At 40.2% G+C, this 11837-nt stretch overlaps 1 long non-coding RNA gene across 1 annotated transcript; it reads left to right on the forward strand.

Moving 5' to 3' along the window:
- Positions 1 to 6517: 6517 nt before the first annotated feature.
- Positions 6518 to 6870, forward strand: LOC136771984 (uncharacterized). The gene is made up of 2 exons (XR_010822406.1): positions 6518 to 6564; positions 6728 to 6870. It is a non-coding gene; the product is annotated as an uncharacterized LOC136771984 (long non-coding RNA).
- The last annotated feature ends 4967 nt before the right edge of the window (positions 6871 to 11837 follow it).

Consider the following 11837-nt stretch of genomic DNA (forward strand, 5'->3'; position numbering starts at 1 on the left):
AACCATGTTCAAAAGGGCAAAAACAGAGAACGATTCTGCTTTTAAAACGAGTTACATCGTATCCCATGAAATTGCCAAAACGTCAAGGTCTTTCTCTGAGGGTGCTTTTTTAAAGAACTGTATGCTTAAAGTCAGCAATGTAGTGTGTCCATACAAAAAGCATTTGTTTGCAAATGTCGGTCTCTTACGAAATAACGTTGCCGAGAGAGTAGATGATTTAGCTGCTAATCTCTAAGACCAGCTAGCCGAAAAAGCAAGTCATTTAATTGCATACTCGCTTGCTGTTGACAAGAGCACTGGTATAATGGAAACAGCCCAGTTATCTATTTTTATCCAGGGGGTAAATTCAGATCTAAATGTTACTGAAGAGCTTTTGGACGCTGCAGCAATGCACGGCACCACCACAGCAAATTACATATTTCAGCAAGTTGAGAGATGCATGAACCGAATTAAGTTGCCGTGGGAGAACTGAGTGGGTCTGACCACAGACGGAGCACCTGCGCTGTGTGGTGAAAAAACAGGTCTGTTTGCTAGGATGCAAAAAAGCTATGGGAGGAAAACTGTCAGTGTCCCAGGACACTTTGTCATTGCATTGTACATCAGGAAGCGTTGTGTGGGAAGGTGCTGAATATGGATCATGTAATGCACACAGTAACAAAAACTGTACATTTGATCAGAGCTAGAGGTTTAAATCAGCGCCGATTCCAGGCATCACTTGAGGAGCTTAACGTTGAATGTGGTGATTTGCCTTATCACACAGAAGAGTCAGGCTATAGTACTCTAAACATTTTTTGAGCTACAGGGAGAAATCAGACTTTTTCTGCAAAACAAAGGGAGACAATTATCAGAGCTCTCGGATGAAAGCTGGCTGTGCGATATTGCATTTCTACATGATGTTACTGAGCATCTTAACACCTGAAACGTGATGCTACAGGGCAGTAAACAGGTCATAACAGAGATGTATGACAGTGTGAAACATTTCAGCTTAAATTACGTTTAGAGGAGAAGCAAATGCAGCAAGGAAAACTTTTCCATTTCCTGACTTGCCAAGCCATCTAACTCTCTCACAAACGTCATTATTCCAAGCGCTGGATTCGCTGCAAAACTGAACTTCTTGTGTAAAGAATTTGAGCACCACTTCTCAGATTTTAATAAACAGCAATTCAGCTTTTCTCCATCCCGTTTGGTGTTGATGTAAGCAATGCTCCAGAGGACATCCAGATGGAATTGATCAAATTCGAATGCAATGACACACTTAAGGCAAAGTTCAATTCCATTGGCACTGCAGAGTTTCAGCCCTTATTACCACAGACCTGCCTGCATGCTGCACAAGTCCTCTCAATATTTGAAGCACATACCTGTGTGAACAGCTGTTTTCACTGATGAAGCTCAACAAATGAGCAACACACAAACAGGACAATTTAGCTTGGCCAATTAACCTAACCTGCATGTCTTTGGATGGTGGGAGGAAACCCACACGGACACAGGGAGAACAAGCAAACTCCACACAGACAGACACCCTGAGCCAAGACTTGAACCTAGGATGCCTGGAGCTGTGAGGCAGCAGCACTAACCACCGCGCCACCGTGCTGCCCAAAGGGTTAATTATTTTCTAAATTTGTAAAAACACAAGATTTAAGTGAAGTCTGTGAAAAAAGATGTGCAGAACAAAATGTGCAGTGTATATATATATATATATATATAAAGAAAATTAAATTTTGTAGCTGCACTCTCACTTATTTGTTATTTATTTAGTTATTTAACTAATTAGTGAGAGTGCGGCTACAAAATTTAATTGTCTTTATATATTTTTGCCTTATTTGGGCCAGCACCTCATAGAAGTGAAGACACTGTAGTGCACAGATGTTTTTAAGTTACATTCATATATATATATATATATATATATATATATATATATATATATACACACACATACACAGTTAGGTCCAGAACAGAAAAGAGTATACAGATAGGAGATCAGACAAATATTGTGTCTATTCAATATATCACTGATCAAAATCTCATCTCTGTACCATGATAAGGAAAAAAGTATAAATATTAAGGGAGTGTGCTTTTTCTTGGGGGCCCTGTGATTGGTTATTAAAGTTTTAGACGTCTTATTAAGCAAAGCATTGATGGCATAACAAACTCATATTTTCATAACAATACAAATAGCAAACTGGTTTTCATTTCATGATCAGTGTGTACAGAGGATTAAGCTTATTTGTATTACATGAAGACATTTGCTTTGATTTAAGAAACCTAATCAGAATAATACAAAATATAAAATACAAAACAATTTAATGCATATAATTCCTTCTGATAGCACACCTTCCTGCCAGCTTGATTGTGGGTATACAGCCAGATGAGCATCCCTTCTGGGCTTGCTAATTTCTTACTGTTACTATTCACCTCGCCTAATGGCTAACAAATTGTATTATTTTGCTGAGCATTGATTCTGGCCTACCCATCTGAATGGTTCAGTTCATATTCATGGTTACTATTTGTAGTCATAATTGACCAATACTTCCTACGAAGTACCAAACAGACAAGTAGTCATACATTCAGTTTATTCTCTGTGTCTTCCAAAGTACATTGGTTTAAATATTTAATACATTGGTTTGTGTGAATTGGAATCTATTTGACACTTCATAGGTTATATTGACAAATCACAAATTATAAAGTAATTATTTAGCTGGGTTGACTTCTGTGTTGTTCTTGCCTAGTGGTGAACGAGCACTGCCTGTTTAATTTAATGTGTTTTCAGCCCCTTTTGTGGTTGTGTATAACATATATTTTTTGGGCACACTGCCTTGCTTTCTAAACAACATTCCCGTTAGTGACACACATTTATAGTTCAACTTTAACCAGTTGAACATTGACTTCCATAAAAATGCACAATTCTGTCCTGAAAAGTTTCTTGCTAAAATAACAAAATAATATTATGTAGGGAATAAAACTGAAGCTGGGGAAATTCCACCGTGGTAATATTCCACAGTTTAAAGTCTTCTCCTCAAATGTTCTTGTGTATTTTCCTAATTCACAGGAGGTAAACAAAGATGGCTGAGGAAGCGGGCTCTCTGGTATCAATAGGATAACAAATGGTAGGTGAGGAGAGTTTGCTTACCAGTTTTGTATCAATAGTATTTCAAAAGCTATTGATAAAGATGAGTAAGGAGACAATTTGTCTCTGTTGGGAGAGTCTTTGTATCTGTTTTGCCTTGCTGTACCAGTATACTTGTATACTGTGATCTATATTCTGGACTCTGTAATAAATCACATTGAACCTGAATTGTCTTAGTTCCATAAACTTGTACAAGAGGTTCCATTTTTGTAAAATAATAATATAATAAAACATTTGAAAGTGAGCAACCTGCAAAGTGCTAGAAGAGGTCTCAGCTTTTCCCAAGCTGCTGTTTCCAACTGACACTTTGACAAGATGAGCAATCCAAGATCTTGTTCAATCATACGGATTATATTTAATAGCACCATCTGAAAAGAAAGCTCATAAGCTTTCCAGAACAAATATTAATGAAAAAAGGAAATGGTAGGTTTCATATAATAAGTAAATGAAACCACCCCAACCAAAAAACATGTGGGTATGATAGCTGACATCTTTTAATCTTCTATCTTAATATAGTCGTTAAATTGGGTAATTCATGGCTGATGAGTTCTATTTCAGTGCTTTTGAAAATGCAGAATTGTAATTGGTTCTGATAGAACAGGCCACATGTGTTAGTGGTTATGCTAATTAAAATGGAAACTGTAGGTTATTAATTCCAGGTTTGCACAAAAGATGATACGCTTTAAACACCTTGTTGCTCACAGCAACCGTTCATTATAATATGTTTTTAAGTAATTTTCTGCAATTCTGAACTGATTGCATTGTCAAATTGTTAATCTCTGCTCGCCCCTGTACTACACATAGGTTAAAGAAATCAGCATGGATCAGGTGCACTCTAAAACAAAGCTATGGATAATACTACGGCTCTTTTTAATGATTAGAGTAAAAAAAACATTTTATCTAGCTTCAGATGTTTACACAATGTTCTATTTAATTTCCTAGAACACAAAAATGCTCAATAAAAAACTCTGCTTGGTAAAAGACTGCTCATTGAGTACCAGATGAGTCCTATGGCCTAGGCAGGGTTGGCACCAGGTGCTACCTCTTGTTGAGTTCCTTAGGGTGGGTAAAAATCAGTGCATGCCTTCTTCATTTATGTCCACAACACTGCATCTCTGGGACTGGCTGGGTGCCTGGAAGTAAATGTGCTGAATGATGGAGCTGTGCATCATTCTCCAACTGGCAATCAAGCATAGCTGTTTCCATTTTAGTTCACCGCACAAAAAGAAACAGCTGGAAGTCTTGGAAGATCCTGTGTTTGCCTTCATTTCCCTTTAGATCACTACAGTAGTTAGATGTGATGAATAATAATCAGCTACATCAAACTTATTTTTTCTTAGTTGTTGTACCCATTGCATATATGAACACGTTGTATTTTAAAGGTAAGTAAACCTTATGCAGTTCAACTGTGTATCGTCAATTTAATGTTTTATGTTTGTTGATATAGAGGCTCTGACCTCCACTTGTATATTCATATCCGCTGAATATCAAAAGAAACATGTTCATTGATATTGTAACAGTTCCTAACTGTACTGGGTTTCTTTGAAGCATGAAAAATGCAATTCTGGTGTTTAAACAGGAATTCAGTATTTATTCAGTGGCAAGTGCGTACACCAGGGGTAGAAAATTATTTCAGGGTTCAAATTTCTTGGTCAAGGTCTAGTCAAGGCCCAGACATCGCGGGGGGGGTCGGCCTCGGGGTCTCCACCCAGTGAGGTGTGCCCGGTAAAGCTGCACACCCAGTGAAGACGTGAGCTCACGACCAGGTCACTGTGAGCTCACATGTAGGTCACATTGTGAGCTCACCAGAGCAGACATCACACTGAGCTCACAGTGAGGTCACCTTTGAGCTCACAGCGTGAGTTCCCTGTGAGCTCACTGGGACCTGGTCACTGTGACCTTTTCAACAGGGGGCGCTAAATATCATATATGTAAATTAGATAGTCAACATTTGTGTTACCCGAAACGGTGCATTATGGGATTTGCATGAATTTTGGTGAATTTTTTTCCTCTCTACATAATGGAAAACCTGCATAATTTCTTATTCCAGTCTTCTCTTTTCAAAACGATTGGATTTTTAACACGATGCACCTGGATTGTATTAGAGCAGCCCTTCTCACAGATGGAAGAAAAGCGGGAGTTCACTCTGGTTTAAAGGCGGAGTCTTTGGTGGCTGTGAAGACCCCGCACTCCGCCATTTCTCAGAAGAGAATCAGTAAAGAGCGATATGGTAAGGCATTTTCATTTACTTCTTTTGTGTTTTGCAGAAAATTGCGATCATGAATAAACCAGAGATCATAGCCAAAGCAACTGCAACCAAAATATGCAATATTTACGAGTCACTGTAGCTGTGTCAGTTTTCTTTACTAAATACTAGAATCGCCGACATTTCGCACCACATACAACCGCAGCGCCCGAGAAACATGTCACATCTTGTGCAAAGTGAAGCGCTTTGAAATGGCGCAGACCGCAGCGCTGCACCGCGTTATTTCATTATCATGATCAATGGCTGATCAAGGCTTTGATCCGGATCCGGGTTTGACTGAATTTCAAGGAAAGTTAGAAACTTGCTGAGCTGGTCCGGACAGGCGAGCTCAATTTGATTTAATTGAAATATTTAATAACAGAACAGATATGCGGGAGAAATTCACATTCACACTTTTGAATTGCGAAAGCTGCACAAAAAGCGTCTATAACCGTTCTAGTGTTAATTAAGTTTAAAACAGGCTACAGAGTAACAATAACAAAACTTAAAACTAAAAAACGCCAGAGGACTATTACAATACAACAATTACATTATAGAGAAACAGACCCATTAAGAGTTCTTAATGCTTAAGAATTTGTGGAGGCTGAAATACTTTGGATATACTGTTTGACCTCATTTTCAAAGATAGTTTTTTATGACTACATTTATGAATGTGGAATAAGATTAAATAATAATACACTTTTTCTTTAGTGTATTCAGAGAAGGCCACGTCTGCTCCCTGACATCTGGTATGGTCTTCATTTGTAATGAAAAATATTTGATCATTGTTTGCTTGAAGTCATGCAGGTGGAAAAATATGGATTCTCTTTAAAATTAAGTAATTTGTAAGTATTTTCATTCTTCCAATTGATGCTATAATTGTTCTTTACCTTTTTTGTCTTGCAGCAAATACTAATATTCAATTTATCATTCTTAAAACAAAAATTGGAGCATCTGGAGCAGAATCAAGGAATCATCATGAGGCATCAATCCTAATAAAATTAATTCCTGATGAGGATGAACAGAACCAGTTGGTGGACAAAGTAGAGGAGTTTGAGGGATTTTCAGTAAGTGTAATCACATTATTACAATTGTGATTTCCCCCCTTGCAATATTTATAGCTAACTGATTACAGTATGTCATTTCAGGAAAGATTTTGGGCTTTAAAATCAACTGGATTGTGCCAAGTGGTCAGGTAAAAGAATTAAACTGTTACCAAACATTAGTCATGCAATTGTATTATTTTTTAATCCTTTTTGGAAGAGTAGTATTTGTATAATGTATCCGGTGAACATGCATGAATTTCCATTGATATTCCACAAATTGTGTTGTACTTACAGCTTGATTTTCTATTCCAGAATGTGTGAAGCATTTTCATGATGAGGTGGCGGTAGAAGTAAAACAAGGAAAATTTAACAAAATGAAGACTACAGTAGAACTCTAAGTGCTTCATCAAATTGAAACATTGTACAGATCACTAATAAATACATTTCTGAACATATTACTGTGTGCATGTTTTGAATCTAATTACTGAATATCCATGTCACAATGAACCCACAGTGTGAGCATAGTTAGCTCACAGTTGGCTCACAGGGAACTCACACCGTGAGCTGTTAGGTCACAGGGAGGTCACAGGGAGCTCACAGGGAGCTCACAGGGACCTCACAGGGAGATCACACCGTGAGCTGTTAGGTCACAGGGAGGTCACAGGGAGCTCACAGGGAGCTCACAGGGAGATCACACCGTGAGCTCACAGTGTGAGCTCACTGTGACCTCTCTGAGTGGTTACAGATTTAGCTCACTGTGAGCTCACCGTGTGAGCTCTCTGTGAGTTCCCTGTGAACTCACAGTGAGCTCACAGTGACCTCACATTCTTCACTGGGCAGGCATCCTCCTGGGGGGCATCCTTACCAGATGTCCGAACCACCTCAACTGGCTCCTCTCGATCCGGAGAAGTAGTGACTCTACTCCGAGGCTCTCCTGGATTACTGAGCTCCTCACCCTATCCCAAAGGGTGAGTCGAGCAACCCTGCGGAGAAACCTAAATTCCGCCGCTTGTACCCACAATCTTATCCTTTCCCGCAATACTGCAGACGCTGCAGCGATCCACCTGTCAATTTCACACTCCCCTTTTCCATCACAAAACCCCAAGGTACTTAAACTCCTTCAATAAAGGCAGCTGCTCCCCATTAACCTGGAACAAGCAATCCACTCTTTTCCGAGAGAGAACCATGGCCACAGACTTTGAGGTGCTGATTCTCATCCCAACTGCTTCACACTCGGCAGTGAAACGTTCGAGTGCATGTCGGAGTTCACAGTTGGATGGGGCAAGAAGAACAACATCATCTGCAAACAGCAGAGATGTCACCTCCAAGCCCCCAAACTGGATACCCTCCCTACCTTGGCTGCACCTTGATATCCTCTCCATGAAAATCACAAACAGGACTGGGGACAAGATACACCTTTGGTGGAGTCCAACACCCACCTTGAACGTTTTCAACTTAATACCGAGAATACGGACACAACTCTCGCTTTGAGAATAAAAGGACCGGATGGCATGCATAAGTGGCCCCGGCACCCCATATTCCCACAACACCTCCCACGAGACATCTCGGGGAACACAGTCGTATGCCTTCTCCAAGTCCACAAAACACATGTAGGCTGGATTAGCATACTCCCATGCCCCCTCAAATATCTGTGAAAGGACAAAGAGCAGGTCCGTTGTTCCATGGCCCAGACAGAATCCACATTGTTCCTCCTGAATCCAAGGTTCAGCTAACAGAAGAAGTCTCCTCTCCATCACTATGGCATAGGCTTTACCAGGGAGGTTGAGGAGTGTGATCCCTCTATAGTTGGAACACACACTCTGGTCCCCTTTTTTAAAGATGGGGACCACCACCCCAATTTGCCAATCCAAAGGAACTGTACCCACCATATGCAACATTGAAGAGGCACGTTAGCCATGCCACCCCAACACTGTCCAGCACTTTCAACATCTCCAGATGAATCTCGTCTACCCCTGCAGCTTTACCACCACGGAGGCCTTGACCACCGCAGCAACCTCAGCTACAGCGATAGATCCGATCTTGATGGAGCTATCCAGCACTGCCTCCTGCAAGAAGGGCATGTCCACCATGTTGAGGAGTTCCTCAAAGTGTTCCTTCCACCTCTCAACGATCTCCCCAGTAGTGGACAGTGTTTACCCACCCTTGCTGGGAACAGCTTGGGCACCATCCCACTGTCCCCTCCAAAGGTTCCGAATGGTTTGCCAGAACAACTTTGAAGCCGTCCAATAGTCATTTTCCATGGCCTCTCCAAACTCCTCCCATACCCGAGCTTTGGTGACCTCTACTGCTGTAGCCCTCTTGAGCGAGCATTGCTCGGAAGGCCTCCTTCTTTGACTTGACAGCTTCCCTCACCACCGGTGTCCACCAGCGGGTCCTAGGTTTGCCACCTTGACAGGCACCAACCACCTTCATGCCACAGCTTGTTGCGGCCACCTCCACAATTTAGATCTTGAACAAGGTCCATTCAGACTCAATGTCCTTGACCTCACTCGAAAAATGTGTCTGGAGGTGGGAGTTGAAATCTTTCCTCACAGTATCATCAGCCAGATGTCTGGCCGGCGTCCCAACTCACCATTAAGAGTTGATCAGTTGACAGCTCTGCCCCTCTCTTCACCTGGGTGTCCAAAACATACGGCCTTAGGTCCGACGATACAACTATAAAGTCAATCATTGACCTTCAGCCCAAGGTGCTCTGGTATCAAGTAAACTTATGAGCATCCTTGTGCTCGAACATGGTGTTCGTTATGGATACCTAGGACACCTAGGACTTCCTAGGATTGTAACCCCTCCTAGGATGGTAACCTACCTAGTTGTTGTGGAATGGCTTGTGTGATCCTGTGAACCTTGGAGTTATGTTGTCTGGAGGCTAGTACTCCTGGTAGGGTTTCCCTTGGCAAAAAGGTCTGAGGTGAGGTTCGTCGGCGAGTGCCTGGTGGCCGGGCGACCTGAGTAACCCAGTCGGGCTCAACCCGAAATGGCTGCGTAGAGCCACCTTGTGGGCCCACCACCTGCAAGGCCAAGGGTGGTGGTCGGTTGCAATGCCAGATACACAGTGGTAGGGATGGACCTAGACGGATCAACAATCCTACGTATTTAATTTTCAATGTTTTTGTTGTTCCAATGTACATTTTTCAACATTAATTTTGAATGTACAGTATAGATTCATGGAATAATGTGTGAATCTATACTGTATCTTGTGTGAATCTATACTGTAGCGATCCGGCAAATATGCAAATAATTAACTAACAAATAATAATAATAATATTAGTATAATATTATAGTTATAATATTAAAATTATAATCTAATAATATTAGGCTACCTACCTATCTCACATAATAATAATAATATATTTTTTGATCGTACTGCATGGCATAATCTTTTATTATTAAAAATAATATACAGAAATAATGTTCCTGCTAACAGATGCTAGATTAATATAGAAATAGCATTATGATGATGATGATAAGTAGCATAATATTAGCACATATTTATTTATTTATTCCATATCGGAGTAGTGAAAAAGTTATCCAGGTAAAGATTTCCCACCAGAAAACAAAAATGCCTAAATGTTAGCCAGTTGATGTTTCCCCATTATGCATGATCACTTACAAAATGTAAAACAAAGTCAAAAAAAGGGTGAAAAAAATGCAAGGGCATTATCTATCCTGGGAAAGTAAGAACTGCACACTACTTGTGACTGTTGCTGATGGAGGAAAAGCATTCAGCAAACTCAAAATTATAAAGAAAAAAAAATCTCTGATCAGCTATGGCATGGGAACATGGGAACCCAGTTGCAATGCTGGTGTGATGGTCAAGACAGGTGGGGGTTGGATATTGGCAGGACACGGCAATCAGGGGAGAGCAAAGTCATGGTCAGGATGTCAAGGATAGAAGGCTGAGATAAGGCTAAACAAGGCACGGGGAGAATGCACAGAATTGTAGTGAAGCACTGACAAAACTTTGCGATGACTGAGTGTTAGTGAGGGGTTTATATATGGAGCAGAGAACCAGGTTGGGAGGTATAGGGCGAATGGGAGCAGAGGGTGATTGCACAAGTACACTAGGATTTCGGGAATGTTGATTGAATGAATAGAGCTGGGAGAAGTGACTGGTAAGGAAGGGGGATTGTAACATGTAGTGGGGAAAAGTGGAAGTGCTTATACTGGTGTTGAGTGCTGGGCTGTAGCCGTGACACTATGTGTCAGGACCAATTAAACAACTTGACTATACTGTCAATCGAATGTGAACTTGCTTGCAATATTTACTTTAATTTCAAAGCCATCATTCAGGACTTTGTAAATAGGAAGGTGTTCTGTAAATCAGACAGCAGGAGACAGGACAAATATACAAGCATGTTTCTATTACTTTTTGTGGCATTTTAACATAGGGTATAATATAAATTTAAATAAATGCTTCAGAAGTTAAATTATAATTAAAAGGTTGTTTACAAAATCAATTATGTCCACGTGCGCAAGGTGTGCTACCTGGGGAGGCGGGGGGGCTTCTTATAAAAAAAAACTCACTGCAGTCATTAGTCAGTATTCCTCACTGTCTATTGTCTACTTGTATTGTGTATTACACTATTCAAGAATGTAGTGCAGTTGAACAATGAAAAACATCCAAAATACAAAATATTGGTTCTACTGTTTTAACTGGAATAACATTGGCACTGTCAAATGCTGAGTTCAAAGACAGTTCCTCTTTAATTAGCAGAGCTTGAAGTCTGAACGGAAATGTAAATTTCCATCAAGAGCAATTATAAACTTGGCAACTGAAAAATTACCAAAATAGAATAATACAGCCTACATAAGAATATCCCTCAGAGACTTTAAAAGATTACTCAAAACATTTATCCAGGATTTAGGGCCCTGGTATTTTTCTTATTTATAACACCACTTGGGGAAGTAATACTGAGTAAGGATGTAAGCTTATATTTGATGCAGACATCCAACTTAACATTTCAATTAAATCTCCTGTTTCTGAAGATACCTTGCTTCCGTCACAGTGATTGTCTGGTATCCAAAATTGGACGAGTCATTACCTTGTACAATTAAATGTTATCAAAAACAGTCTATATGAATCAGCACTCAACATTTACATTTTGCTGCAATAGTTTGATGCTTGGCAGCTGTTGTATTGAAATTAGTACTATGGTCAGGAACTTGGCTGTTGCATTTGACAAGTGTGCATTGATTCAGAAGTTCCTACTGTAAACCGTAATTAATCTGGCAAGTTCTTATCTGTCTGAGCTTGTGCAATGTTTTGTTGCAAAGTCATGCTGATCTATTTGCACATTCATCTTCTATGGCTAGTTTTAGAGACAGTTCTTTTTATTGTGTTGAAGAATCCCCTTTTAATTGCTCTCAGAAAAATCAGACTGTAGAGTAGATTGAATCAAAC

This window comes from Amia ocellicauda, chromosome 15 (assembly GCF_036373705.1).
Source record: "Amia ocellicauda isolate fAmiCal2 chromosome 15, fAmiCal2.hap1, whole genome shotgun sequence".
In the NCBI taxonomy this organism is placed as follows: domain Eukaryota; kingdom Metazoa; phylum Chordata; class Actinopteri; order Amiiformes; family Amiidae; genus Amia; species Amia ocellicauda.